Source organism: Rissa tridactyla, chromosome 3 (assembly GCF_028500815.1).
Source record: "Rissa tridactyla isolate bRisTri1 chromosome 3, bRisTri1.patW.cur.20221130, whole genome shotgun sequence".
Classification (NCBI taxonomy): Eukaryota; Metazoa; Chordata; class Aves; order Charadriiformes; family Laridae; genus Rissa; species Rissa tridactyla.
This window is the reverse complement of record NC_071468.1, coordinates 14,368,599-14,383,817: the sequence shown is the minus strand read 5'-3', so window position 1 is coordinate 14,383,817 and position 15,219 is coordinate 14,368,599. Positions and strand designations below refer to the sequence as shown.

Sequence of the window (15,219 nt, the reverse complement as noted above, 5' to 3'; positions counted from 1 at the left end):
TAATTATTAATTAATAATAATTAATTAATTATTACCTCAATCATTAAATGTCTGAGGTAACTGAAGTAGGATGTTTATGGAGACAGAGTTCAGGGCTTCTAGCAGACGAGGGCCTGCCCTGCCCATCCGTCCTAGAAAAAGGATTGCTGCTCAGACAGGTTGCCACATCCACTGCTTTCACATCAGGCTGCAATTTCTGTGAGCCTTTAGCAGAGTCTTGTAGTGGACTCCTGTGGGTTGCATCTATGCTTGCCCACTTTCATAACAAGTGGACATCGGGAAGCTTTATTTAGTGGTATGTTGAGGACTTCAGAGTGCATTTCCCTGGCACCTTGTGTTCAGGCTCAGAGGATTACAATATGCTATAATGCTCTGTTAAAACACTGACAAGTCTCATTCCAGACGTACTATTATGCTGGTGTATCAGTATGGTGAGGGGACTAAAACGGACTTTTTGTTTAGTCAGAGTTTAGTAAAATTGAATTTTGTTTGTTTGTCCACTTGATTGTGTGTGGTTGAACAGAAATTCCCTCAAGGGAGAATTCTCTGTGTGTGTTTTTGAGCCAATTCCATTATTTTCTGTATAATCACAGCTGTCTGAGAACTTAGATGTCTGACTAACAAAAGTTATAAGGCAAGTTCTTGAATTTACATGGTTTGCATCAGCAGGCATGAAATGTAATACATAGATTCACCATTTCTCTTGTTGCAATGGAGCGATGATTTACATGGGACATTACCTGCTTGGAAATGAACATTTTGCATCCACTAAGCGCCTCGGGATACAGACTTGTCCCTGTGAAAGTAGGAGGGGAGAGGAGAAGGTGCCTAACTCTTTTTTTCATGAGGTAGAAATTGCAAAACATATAAACAGCAGGACAGGAATGCTGGAGTTGCTTGTACTTGGCATACTCTGAAAGGGGTTTGTTCACATTTGCAAAGCAAAAACAAAAATCTGGAAGGCTGAAACAAAAAATGACCAACTGCAACCAAAGCGTTTACTGCCTGTTTGCTCTGAATGTGCAATTGGCCTTGGTCTTTTAATTATAATCCATAAAGATGTCTCTGTTCCCTATCCACCCTTGAGTTTCCAGGAGCACAGAGTGCTTAGGGCTTGGGCTGCTAATGCTGTAATTGAAACAGCTGCTCTGCTCTCTAAGTACTTTATTCATTCACCTTCAAAAGTGTTGATGGATCTGTGGCATGTTCTGGGCATTTTCTGTAGATGTGAATCTCAAACGCAGCCACTTGCTAGATAGAACTAATGAAGAGAATTTGCTATGGCTTTTAGTGTGTTGTCTCAGTTTTTAAAAGGAGAGGAAAAAAGGAGGGGGAGAGAAGGCTGCTTTTAGGCCATAAAGCTCTTTGGACTAAATTCACTTTACCTACAAGACCAGACATCCTAATTCTCTGTTATTCTCAATGACCTAAAGTACGAGTGAATGTAAAATATTACTAGGCCAAAAGGTCATTCTTTTTACATTCTGCACTGATTTTTAAATTAGCACATATAGAGAAGAGCCTCTGGGAATTGTGCTGTAAATGGGCAGAGTGCTGGGAAGGGGTCCACACTAATTCATCAAGGCTCCAGGCCAATGGTTGCTCTGCAGCCCCCCTTTTCTCTATTGCCTTGGGACTAAATTGCTGTTGCAGTTCTTGTTAAAGCCTGAAAACTTCAGGCAGACAACAGAAGCTCAGGTATACCCATGGCCTGTCTCGATCTACCTTCCTTTACCCATTGTTTTTCCTTGTCCTTGTATTCAGCCCATTTCTGAATTACTGTCCAGAAAAAAGAGTTCATCATCATGTCAGATGAATGCATTTAATCCGTGGAAAGTCATCCTAGTGTGGGCGAATGGCAAAGCTGGGATGTGGCTGGCAGTGGCTAACATATATGTATTCCGTAGGTCTGTGGCGGAGATGGAGTTACTGACAAAAACGCAGTCACTTGACTGCTCTGATAGAACTTCAGCATAATGGCATCTTCCTTCCGGCCCATTGCTCAGCTCAGCGTGTCCTAAAGACTCAGGCAGCTTTAACCTCCTTCTGATAAGTGTTCGGTGTGTCCTGAGGCAGTTCACCCATGCAAGAGGGGTTGTGCAGGAATATCTGAACTCTTAATTACCCAGGAGCTGGTTCACCCAAGAACAAGCTGAAACTGCATAAACCCTTTGAACTAGGCAGAGGCAAGGGCCGCTGTGGTGCATAGGCTGATTTTTATTCAACAGTATTGATTGTTCTCGGCAGATATGGAGCCTGAGAGCCTCGTGGTTATGTTTGTTAGGGAAAATGAGAGGTCATGGTGAGACTTTGAAAGTCAATAAATCTAAATTTTGATGAAAAAGGCAAAATACTACTCTGAAGCAAGTACTCTCAGGCAGCCCATGTGGGAAAGCAGTCAGGGAGAAAAGAAAGGGCTGGAAATTTTACTGTGTTTTTCCCGTCAGCCTGCAGCATTTGGATTATGGTTGTATTCTGTTTAGGAGAGGAGGAACAGTGAAGAAACGGTCCTAGAAGATGGTACATTATAAAATGTACCATTGATGTGACATGAAACAGGTGATTAATGTCAGGAAATGCAGTCTTGGTGTTGCTACCCAGTTTATTCTGCCTGTAGGTGAGCTGATGATATGTACCCCTGCGCGGATACTTTGCTTGGCTGCAGCCTTTGCCGTGTGAAGTGCTCAAAGGTTGTTGCAGGTTCATATAGCAAAACTCATCCTTGTTCAGAGTTTGATTTATATATTCAAAACAGGGTTTGTCAGACCCTGGGAATGGTGCCTGGATTAATTTGGCCTTTTTCACTGAGCTGGGTATTATTAACTTAATCGAGCCTTACAATATCCTCAGGCACCACCTTTTTATACCTAACTTCACAGAAATGTCACAATGTTTCTAAAGTCACACTGGAATATCATAGCAGGGACCTTTTGCCCCATTGCTGCCTTGTGAGGGAGTCATGGAATGGTTTTCTTTCCAGTCTTTGCCTAATATGGGTGAACTTGCAAGCGCAACTTGCTCTTTGAGGCCAAGCTCATGTTTCCGAGCTTTTCAGGCTGCTACAGTGCATGGTTTCCTTCCCAGAATGGTGTCTAAAGGCAAGAGCTATCCCAGCAAACGTTATTGATTGCAATTACTGATATTGTGGTTTGTTTTTTGTTTTTTTTAAAAAAAAGACTAGTTGGATTTGAAAAACAATTTAATGTGCTTCTGAGACAAACAGCATTGGCAGGACTTCTGTGTTTTGGGAATTCACGAAAAAGCCTAGGTATTTTCTTTATCAGTAAAACACCGTACAGACAGTCATCAAGTTTTTGTGCTGTTTTAAAATCACTGTTCAAAAACATCTTCAATTTCATTGGCAATATTAACCCAAGGAAATTAGCTTCTTGGTTTAGGTACCTTTTTATTTGTCTGTGAGGAGCCAGTAAATTATACTAAAACATCTTGTGGAGTCTGTTTTCTATGCATGTTCCTTGTCAAGGCTTTTCTTATTTATGCTCAAAGGAAGCGTGTATGCCAAATGTTGAGACTAACAGGCAAATGTATGCCAAGCTAGATAAAATATCTCGGCGCTCCAAGTTTTGGGGAGTTGAGATCCCAGACAGTGGCTTTCGTTCATACTTCCAGGCAGTGGCGGACGTGGTCGGTTACTCTTGGCTTCCCTTCTGGATGTTCAGCATGGACTGCTACGATTCTCTTGCTCAGAAATATCCAATACTAAATGAAGGAGATTAGAACAGCGGGACAGAAACAGGTTCAACATGTGTGGCAAGTTAGACTTGACTGCCAGCAGCATTTCTTCTATTTGGACCTACGCGGCAGATATTCTTGTCATATATATTCCAAATGTGGTAAGATAGCGAGGACATTGTTATCAACTATGATAGCATTGCTGTGACTGCTGCTATATGAAAGCTGTGCAAACCTCACTTTCATGGTGTTTCCCTCTCTTCAAAGTTACCGTTTCAGTTGTTAAGTGGTATGGTCTGTCTGACTTCTGATGTGCTGTTTGCTCTGATTAGTAGATACTGGCCTCCCAAGTTCCATTTCTTTGAGTACACTAACCAAGCAATTGTTTTAATCACTATTTTTCTTTTTTTTATATTTTATTTTAACATCTTTCTCCATTCAAAGTTGAGTCATACAATTCAAAGGCTCCCTTCCCCAACAGGGTAGCTCTTATGATACCCGCTACATGAGCAATAAAGGGCAACCGTTCTGCATTCCAAGCCTCATCTTTCCCTATTCAGATCCTTCCTAATGAGTCGTTTCTTTCAAAAGTCTGTTTGAAGGAAGCAAATTAAATTGGAGGAGGAAGTTGTTAATCAGGAAATGCATTTTTTGTCTTCACCTTGCAATTTCCTTTCATGCTACCCCTCACGTTGCTCGTGTATAGGACATCTTCTGTACTATACTGTTTTAGGGGAGACATTTCACTTCTATTTATTTTGTACCATGTTTTATTTACTTATCTATTTTGCACTGCATACGGCACACCCTGTGCCCGATGGATTCGTCTGCAGCCAAACACTGTGAATAGCTGAAGTTATGGGAAAGGTGGCATTTGCTAAGGATTATCTGCCAGCTTTTTTGGTTTCTAGGAATCTCTGAAATCCGGTCAGTATATTTTTTTCTAAACAGACAGCTTTTTATGGGGTTTGACCTGATGTTATGAGGTTTTGGAGCCTCTTACAGGAGGTTAGGGACTGCCTTGTAGTAGGCAGGAATGCCTGGAGTAGGTGTTCTGTAAATCCTTCTGAACCTTATGATCCAAACAGTCCTTCATCCAGTCCTTAATCTTTCTTTGGATATATTGATACCTTATTTTGAAGTCTAGGTTATTAAAGCTGACAGATAATTGCAACATATCCCTAAAGGATACAGAGTTAAGCACAGCTGTTCTGTTAAGTAAAACCTTCCCTCTCATCCATTCTTTCAGCCTTTGAACCTACAATCTTTCATGGTTTTTATTCCACCGTTTAGAAGGTGAGCAGGCACAATATTCACACTTCCCTTTAGCTGTGTCGTGAAAAGCCATTGCTGAGTGCTGAGATAAAAATCCAAGTTTAATTGGTCTCCCAGACACAGCTACTGAGAACTCAGTTATTTCAGAATATGTTGCCACTACTCTTCTCTTTGAAAAGACATCCTGTCTTTCTGAAGCTTTAATTGTACTTGACTGTAATTAAGATTAGATTATTTTTTACTTTCGATATTTAAATAAAAAATGAAAACTACTCTTTGGCACACCTAAGTAGTGCTGTACATTAGGTTGAAAGGATGGAATTTCCTTCTGATCCTCAAAGACAATTAAGTTACTCCCCAAAGCATGAAATTTAATTACCCTCATCAGAAACAGCATGATGCAGTGGATTAGGACATAGGAATAAGAATCAGAAATTTTTATCTCTGATCTGATTTCTGACATCTAGTTACTGACTAAATGCGTCATATAACCTTCCTGTGCCTTCTTTTCACCCACCTGAAAACTGAGGTGTTTGATTTCTTTGCTAAGGGGCTGTGAGGTCTATATAAGCGTCTAAAGATGTAATGGTTTGTATGAATGCTAAGTGTTCCTGGGATTGCCATGGCTTACATGCTGCCAGCAGTTATTGCAATTTGTGAAATCTCATTTTTTTGGCAGTGTTAGCTTCATTAAAGGAAGTGTAATCACGCTCAAATGCAAATAAGGAGAGGACTACAAGAGGAGGTGACAATAAAGAGCCCTCGTGCATCAGAGAAGTATGCTGAGTTGTTGTTCTTTTCACATCAGTTTTGATGCTACGTCTCAGCTACGATTTCTATTTGTAGCATCCCAGCAGTGCCTCCAACCGTGTACTTCTCAAGAGATGGAAGAAAGTTCCGCCTTGCATGGTTTAGCTGGGGAACAGAATGAAAAGTTCAGTGCCAGATGAACATATTCATCTGGGCAAGTTGTTTAGCTCTACTGTATTTTCAATTCCAGTTGTCCCCTACTGGAGTGATTACTCATGTTATGTCAGTGGGGAGCTCCCATGAAGAACTCAGAACTATTTATTGGATGTGATGAAGTGGCTAATTAAAATAATTTGTTGTGTCATGTAAAAAACCAGTGCTTTCTTATGTCTCAGTCCCACTTGGCCAACAGTGCTTCTGAGTAGATGAGTTTCTTAGCATGCCTGTAGCATTAAATTTACATTTCAGAATGGTCAGTAACAGTAATCATCCTGTAAGTATCTGGATTACTCTTTCCACAGACATTTTTAGAAAGGAAAACTGAACTAATAATAACCCTGCCATTTAGTGGGTTACATTCCAGTGCAAAGGTGCCAGATTACTCTGTTGGAAAGACGTTTGCCCACCACCATACGGCATAATTTCATTGTCTGTCTTTGAATCCCTTTGCAGCTCCTGTGCTCTTTCTTCCAGGGCCTCTATCTGTATTAAATTCCATTAAAAGATTCTCATTTGTAATCAGAAGAATTAGATTTAATTGTGAGGCTGCAGTTCTTTAGTTACTTACCTGATTCAATACTTTACAGCATTCAAATGTAAGTCTTCAAATTTTCAGAGCAGGGAGTTTATTTTCACCGGGTTAGTAAGGCAAAATCTTTCTAACAGTGGTTTTTCTAAGAAACGCTCAGGAAAGAGATAAAAAAAAATAATATTTTTAACTCTATGTAAGTTAACAGGAAGATATATTTTTCAGTAGGTTTTATCTTCTGCCATTTTAATAAATTTTCCCGTGTAAAGTAGTTTTGTTGTGGTCTTGTAGCATGCTCTAAACATAGGAGAAGATTCTATTACCAATGAAACTCTAGTGGCTTAATTGCAAACTTTCATTGTTATCCAAGAATAAGAATAACATAAAAATATCCTTTATGGGCTACTTCTGTCTCGCTGAAGCCCAAAAGCAATTTCTGACATATTGCGATGTCTCCCTAGTTGTACAATTCTCAGTGGAGTAGCTTTACAAAAGGGCCCAGCATTGCAATCCTAAAAGATGGATAGAGTTAGCTTCCTTCCCAGCACACGAGTTGATATCATTGCAAAATCTTGGTGGTCTCGTGTTCCAGGCAAGGTCTTTATACGCTGTGTTTGACTCATCGGTCAAACCTAGCAGAATTACAGAGCATTTTCTTTGTGGGGGTGGGGATGGTGTTATTAGTTTTATTTTAAAAGCATTAAAAGAGTAAAAGGAAAGAAAATCATTACAATTATTTAATCTTTTTTTATGGCAAAACTTTTGCGAAGCTGTCTTCTATAGGCATTTTGAAGGAAAGGCAAGGAAGCAGTCTTGGAACCAGTCACAAGGATGTTAAGGTCTGATGCAGTGACACTAATAAAGGTCTTAACTGTATTTAACCTGTCACTAACAGTTACATCTAGCTTATGAAACAGGCCATAGAAAAGGGTAGAAAAACAACTAGCATTAAATCACTAGAGGAAAATATATACCATTTTTCTTTCTCTTATTAAGTAGAATGATTCGTGAGCAGAAGAGTTTGCTTTGCAAGCTTTCTTCTTTGCACATCAAGAACCTACTCCTTTAATGCTAAATAATCTCTCACATTAATATACAGTAACTTTATTTGTTGCCATTTTAGAAAGTAGATCCTTTTCAAGACTACATCATCATGTGTCAAATTCAGGCCCTGATGTCTTCTGAGTAACTTTAAGACCTGTAAACTGAAATTAATTTAAAGTTGATAATTAAAAGTAATTACAGGACAGTGTATTGTATTGTTTGAACTAATGAGAAAAGAGTTTACACAGCCTCCTATGGGTCATTTTATTTTTTCTCTCCTTCTGTCTCCTAGAATTGTATTGGCATCTTCTTGAAAACATTTTTTAATTTTCTGTTTGCTGCAGTCTGAAAAGGTCTAGTCTGGTTCTTCCTTTGTGCAGTGCACATTAATTGCTGAAGCAAAAGAGGGTCTGGAGCAGCATGGAGGCAAGATTAAAACCTGTTATAAACTCCTGTATAATTATGCAATGGCATGCAGGATGGAGAAAGTTATGTTCTTTCACCAATTCATCTAGTAAAGGAGAAAAATTCTCTTTTGGACACCTACTGATAAATTTAATTCTGCCCTTATCAAGGTTTCATTCTCAAAAATCAGCTTCTAATTTTTTTCACTACCTTTATTGTGCCGCAGGTGGATTTTAATGTGAAATACTCTGATGCAGCTGCTATTATTGCCATTTAATTTTGTAATTCCCAAAAGTTCGCTGAACCTTTTACCAAAGAGATAAAACTAAGTCCTTGCTGAGATACATTGCATTTTCCTCCCAGGTATACCATGAGTGTTGGTAACAATAGGAGTATTTTAGATGAGAGAGAGCCTGGACCTGCAGAAATAAAATCACACTGTAATTCATCTTAGGTATGAGGAGTCTGTTAAATTCCACAATTTTTTTCTGTGGCAAGTGGAGATGAGAGAGCAAAACACAGATTGAATTTAGAGAGCTTTTTTCTTAAGTAGAGGGGATAGTTTGAAGTTCTTGTCTTCCCTTAAGCCTCCTATTAATAGCTGCTGGGAGCTCACATGCTGAATTGTGACCCAGGAGGGGCCATGCAGCTCTTCATTTTCCCACACCACAGTTCACGTGTGCTTAGCCCTCATTTACCCATTTATTTATACAAGGCAACAGGATTTAAGGGTCGGTTCTTTGGTTTTTGCTAATCGTTTCTATATTCTTCTCATATGTTGAAGACTTTCAAATTGGCCTCTAAATGTGAGAAAGCAGTGGCTTGATCAGAGCCAGGCTGGGATGGTTTTCTGGGTGAAACAAATTATGCCTAGGGGCTGGTGCAAACAGACAGTGCACTGTACTGAAGACATAGGTGGCAACACAGGTGTCAGCGTGGCTGATGGCACAGAAATTAATTCTACCCTCCAAATGTAGACGGATGTCTGGGGAATGGTCACAAAGATGGTTGCTATACATGGAATGTCAAGATGAAGTCCCAAAGCTTTCAGGAATCAAACATTTTGAAACCCCTCTTTAGCAGGATGAAAGAGCACCAGTGAGTATGTGTATGTTAATTGGATTCAAAATTATTTATCCATGAAGACAGATAAATGTAGGATGCAAGCGTTCTGGCTTGAGATTTTACGTGAGAGTTCTAGCACTTTTTTTTTTTTTTATTTTTATTCACTGCCTCTAAGAGAGCATCCTGACTTGTACTTGCAATTAATCAGTGCCAGCATTACCCAGAGGAGCACGCAAAATGGCATCTAAAGCATTAGTGTATTGATTAGAATTAATCAGTAATGTGTTCCTCCTGAAGCTACACGCACAACCGAGGAGTGTCTAAACTATAAATATATATCAAAAATTAAGTTTCCATGAAGACTGGATTATGGCTTCTGAAACTGGGTAACTACATGTGAAAGAAAAGTGGGGGAGCAAAACCTGGTACCTAGCAAACTGAGTCATGGACGGGACATTTAAGAAAGCTTAGGTTACAGAGAAGTACTTTGGCTTGTTCAGGATCTAACACCTAACCCTTGTGAGGCTCAAGGTGGTTTGTAGACATACCTTGACATTAAGGAGTATGAATGAGTATATAGAAAGAAGAGTATTTGAAAATTCTTCCCTTGTACTGTGTTCAGGTTCTGTCAGCAGCATTTTTTGTTTTGGAGAAGAGCAATACAGCCTCATAGGAGAAACTCTGGGTGTTGCCTGGGCTTTCTTTAAGTGACAAATTCTGTCTAGATAATATATCCAGATCTGAACTTTTCTAAAGTCTGAAAATATTTAGATCTAGGATTTTGAGCTACACTGTCACTGAAGACCGTGGTGTTATTAGTTTCTGTCTAAATCTATGTATATTGCAGATTCTAGATATCTGAGCCAATTTCTTTCTTACTGTAACTTCAATGAAGGTCCTGTTGGGTGGATCTGGCCTGCTGTATCAAGACACTGAGCAGTGCCTAAACAATGCAATGTAGTGTGTTGCTTTACAGCGTAAAGGATTAAATTAAGATGTTAAAGTGTGGTCTTTTTTATTGCTTGAGGCAGTATCTAGAGAGATCATCATGGTTGTTACAGCCAACATTGTGGTAAAAATAGGTTTTGATGTTGAAGGCTGTGCAGAGATGATAGCTATGTGCACAGTAACTGATGCCATTGTCCTTGCAGTTGTCAGCTTACCACCTTGATTCATCACTCTGTAGAGTGCTTGGAGGTTATGCAGAAGATAACAGAAGCAATCTGTTATCTGCTGTAATTTGCTTTTAGGACCAAAGTTTCACAGAATTGCAGAATGGTTGAGGTTGCAAAGAACCTCTGAGATTGACTAGTCCAACTTGTCTGCTCAATGCAGGGTGAGCTACAGCAGGTTACCCAGAGCCATATCCAGTCAGGTTTTGAATATCTCCAAAATGATTGAGACTCCATAAGATTTCTGGGCAACTTGTTCCAGTGTTCAATCCCCCTTAGAGTAAGCAAGTTTTCTCTTGTGTTTAAATGGAATTTCTTTTTTTTTCAATCCAAGTAAAGGTGCCTTGTGCTTGCCTGTTGTCCTTTTGTTGGATACCACTGTCTGCTTCTGTCTTCTTTACCGAAGAAAGACTTGTCCAGACTACACAAAACCCAATTTTCTTGGCCTCTTCTTGTATGTCAGATGCTCTAGTCCCTTAATTATCTCTGTGCCTGTTTGCTGGACTCACTTCAGTAAGTCCATGTCTTTCTTGTGCTGCAAAGTCCAGCACTGGACCCAGCACTCCACATGTGTCTCTCCCCAGTGCTGAATAGAGGGGAAGAATCACCACTTTGATCTGCTGTTCCCAGCATAGCCCAGGAAGCTATTGGCTTTCCTTGTCATTGAGAAAACATTGCTAGCTTAGGTTCAATATTTTGTCTACCAGGGCCCACAAGTAGTCCTCTGCAAAGCTGCTTTCCGACCTGTGCTGGTGCATGGGGTTGTTTCTCCCCACAGGCAACACTTTGTATGTCCCTTTGTTGAACTTCATGAGGTTCCTGCTGGTGCAAATTTCCAGCCTTTCAAGGCTCCTCTCAGTGGCAGCCCAACCATTCTGTGTATCAAACACTCCTCCCAGTTGGGCTGGAAACTTGCTGATGGTGCAGCCTGTCCAATTATCTAAGTAATTAATGACATTTAAGTAACATTACATCTAAGTAACATTATTGGCCCAGAGGTATACCACTAGTGACCGGCCTCCAGCTCAACTTTGTACCACTGATGATAACCCTCTAAGCCTGGCAGTTCAGCCAGTTTTCAGTCCACCTCACTGTCCACTTACATAGTCTGTACTTCCATCAGTTTGTAAGTGAGAGTGGCATGGGAGACAGCATTGAAAACCTTATGAAAGTCAAGATAAGCAACATCCACTGCTCCCCTCATGCACCAAGCTGATCATCTCGGCCAGAAAGCTATCGTGTTGGTTAAGCATGATTTCAGTATGAAGAGGTTTCACACGAGGTATTTCCCTATCTGTCTCAAAAGATGACTGAAGTAGCTTTTCTGTTACCTTGCTAAATGCTTTCTAAAATTAGATTTGTAACATATAGGCCGCTAATAGAAATTTAATAAAGTTACTACGAATTAACATCTAATGCGTATCAGTTATGCTGAAGTAGATCTTGCTGCTGCCAGGCAGCCTGTAGTACAGGATCTGCAAATGAGCATGGGTTTTTCAAATACAGCGTGTTGTATGGAAAGGTCTGGAGATAAGACTCCCTATTCTGCCACGGAATGATGGCAGAATCGACTCCCATCCAACTTTGCCTGTGGGTCTCTACTGACCCAATAGGAATTTTTAGTGTCCCTGATAAATCCACTAGTTAGTGTCATATTTAGCTCACTTATTTTTGTGTGTCTGAAGAAAGAGGCTGATATTTCAGATTTCTTTTCACATGAATCTTTGAATCTCAGACAACCTATTGTAGGAATTTGTACCACAAAATATGAATATATTTTGTAATGAATCTATACTTGAGTGAGTCTGCCTTTTCCAGTCTTGCATTGCAGTGATATAAAATACCTGCTTGGCAACAGCTCTGGGAGTTAATAAAGTTTCTGTGGTAAACTATGAGAGACCTGAGAATTTCAAACTAAAGTTATTGCACCAGTAACTCAGAAAAGCAATTCCTAAAACTCCTGGCACATTTATCCAGAGGGTTAGCAGTAGCACAGAAATGGAAATCATTGTTGAGAGCCACTGCGTACTTGGAATTAAAATCCATCAGTCTTCTGAAGCTGAGGAGAACGATTTTCATGACATACAGATGCTTCTGTATTTCATAACCAAAATTAAATCTAGGGTGGTTTTTTACTCTATTTGTAGGGAAATTCATATGCTCTAATCCCTACAATATGCCTAACTTGACATGACATCAAAAGAAATAACGCACACAGAAGCTAGGCATTTAAAATACTCTCAGTGCTTTATTTTATTTAATTTCAGTAAAAGCAGATTTATCTATTTGTGGGAGGAGAACAGAAAAGGAGCGAGGATGCCAACGTCCTCTTCTCAAGCAAGAACCCCAAGCACAGAAGTCAGAAGACGAGATGTGGAAATGAAAATAACTGTAAACAAAAAATGAAACTTAGCAGTCTAGTTTCACTTGTTGGAAAAGGAGGGAGGAAGAAACCTAGTAGATCACTAAAAAGCAGCATTTGCTTTTCCGAGTTGCAAGCTGAACTGTGTTAGCTGTCAGCAGGGTCTTTAGGAAGCCCTTGCTTAGGACTTTTCTTTAGGTACTTAACGTACCTGTTGTCAGCTTCCTTGCCTGCTGGGAATTTTGTCCAGTTCAATGGAGAGTAATGACATGGTTGTGTCCCTAATGAGATAAACGGTGTGTCTGCCTCTGGAGCAAAGAAAAGTCTCTTTGCTGGTAGCAGTATAGGGTCTGCAATTTGGGATTGATCTATGCTTGTAGGAGGCACAAGTGGTGGTTGATTGGTGCAAATGTCATACACATATGTTGTTGTATTTCCTTACGGAAGTGTGTCTTAACTTTATAGCATCCAAATTTTGGTGTACTTCTGGAGAAAGAGGTTCTTGTTATGGATGCCAGATAAATCATGTAGTTTCTTTTGTTCAGAACATCTGTTCCAGTGGGTTCCCTTCCCCAGAAAATATGTGCTCTTGTGCACAGCCCATGTGCAAGCACAAACCCGTACACCAGAGGCTGATGAGGGTACTTGATCCACCAGCGAATGGGCGATGAAGTTGCTAAGCTGCTTTCCATTATATTTGAAAAGTCGTGGCAGTCTGGTGAAGTTCCCACTGACTGGAAAAGGGGAACTGTAACCCCCATTTTAAAAAAAGGAGAAAAGGAAGACCAGGGGAACTACATTCTGGTCAGTCTCACCTCTATGCCCAGCAAGGCCATGGAGCAGATCCTCTTGGAAAATCTACTAAGGCACATGGAAAATGAGGAAGTGATTGGCAACACCTAACATGGCTTCACCGAGGGCAAGTCATGCCTGACAAATTTGGTGGCCTTCTATGATGGGTTTACAGCATTGATGAATAAGGGGAGAGGAACTGACATCATCTGCCTGAACTTCTGCAAAGCCAGGTCCCACATGACATCCTGGTCTCTAAATTGGAGAGATACGGATTTGATGGATGGACCACTTGGTGGATAAGGAACTGTCCGGATGGTTGCAGTTGGATATTGAGCCGTTAACTGCAACTCTAAGTGGAAAACAGTGGTGAGTGGCATTCCTCAGGAGTTGGGACTGGGACTGGTGCTGTTCAACATCTTTGTTGGCAACATGGACAGTGGGATTCAGTGCACTCTCAGCAAGTTTACTGACGACACCAAGCTGTGTGGCACGGTCAACACGCTGGAGGGAAGGGGTGCCATCCAGAGGGATTTGGACAAGCTTGAGTGGTGGGCCCATGCAAACCTTGTGAAGTTCAACAAGGCCAAGTGCAGGGTCCTGCACTTGGGGCAATCCTAAGCACAAATACAGGCTTGGCAGAGAATGGATTGAGAGCAGCCCTGAGGAGAAGGACTTGGGGGTGTTGGTGGATAAGAAGCTCCACATTGAGCTGTCAATGTGCGCTCACAGCCCAGAAAGCCAACTGCATCCTGGGCTGCATCAAAAGAAGCATGGCCAGCAGGTTAAGGAAAGTGATTCTGCCCCTCTGCTCTGCTCTCATGAAACCCCGTCTGAAGTACTGTGTGCGGCTTTGGAGTCTTCAGTACAAGAGGGACGTGGATCTGTTGGAGCAGGTCCAGAGGAGGGCCACGAAGATGATCAGAGGGCTGGAGCACCTCTGCTGTGAAGACAGGCTGAGAGAGTTGGAGTTGCTCAGCCTAGAGAAGGGAAGGCTCTGGGGAGACCTTGTAACAGCTTTCCAGTACCTGAAGGGGGTCTACAAGAAAGCTGGAGGGGGCCTTTTTACAACGGCATACAGTGATAGGATGAGGAGTAATGGCTTCAAACTGAAAGAGGGTAGATTTAGATTGGATATTAGGAAGAAATTCTTTACTGTGAGGGTGGTGAGACACTGGAACAGGTTGCCCAGAGAAGCTGTGGATGCCCCATCCCTGGAAGTGTTCAAGGCCAGGCTGGATGGGGCTTTGAGCAACCTGGTCTGGTGGGAGGTGTCCCTGGCCATGGCAGGGGTTTGAAAGTAGATGATCTTTAAGGTCCCTTCCAACCCAAACCATTCAGTGATGCAGGAACATTTTTGTTAAAGCAATAAAAAACATGTTTCCCCGACCCATTATGTCAACTAGAAATAATTACAGTCCTCCTCAAAAATGCTTAATATTGGTGTTTGAAAGGAACTTAAGGAAACACAATAAGTTTTTGTTCTCATCTTTTAAAAATTGCAGCTGGAGCTGTAAAGAGCATTTCCTAATAAACTTTATTAGACCCCTGTTGTCTTGTTTGGCTCCAGATGACCAGTTACAGTACGCTACAAAGAGATCTTTTTTCCTCAGTGCTGCGTTTTTTTCCTGTAACAGAAGAGAAATGTGAAAAAGCAGATTACTAGTGACTGAGTGGCTTGACAGAATCTCTCATCTCTGATCACGGTTACGGTTAGCGAGCAGGTACTGAATAAACTGGGGTGAAATGGGTTCTAGGCTCTGTATCACGCCTCTTGGGAAGCAGCCCTTCACAAAGGGTGTCAACAAGTGGTTTTACTGGCAGGCTCTGCCCAAGGATGAAAGATGAAATCAGCCAGAGCATGTTATCATACAAGTATTTTATTCCTCAAAGGTTTCCTTGCAGATCAGAAT

At 41.0% G+C, this 15,219-nt stretch overlaps 1 protein-coding gene across 2 annotated transcripts in view; it reads left to right on the top strand.

Moving 5' to 3' along the window:
- The window catches only part of ALK (ALK receptor tyrosine kinase), a 327,314-nt gene that overhangs the window by 200,155 nt on the left and 111,940 nt on the right, over positions 1-15,219 (top strand). The gene's annotated exons all lie outside the window — the stretch shown is intronic.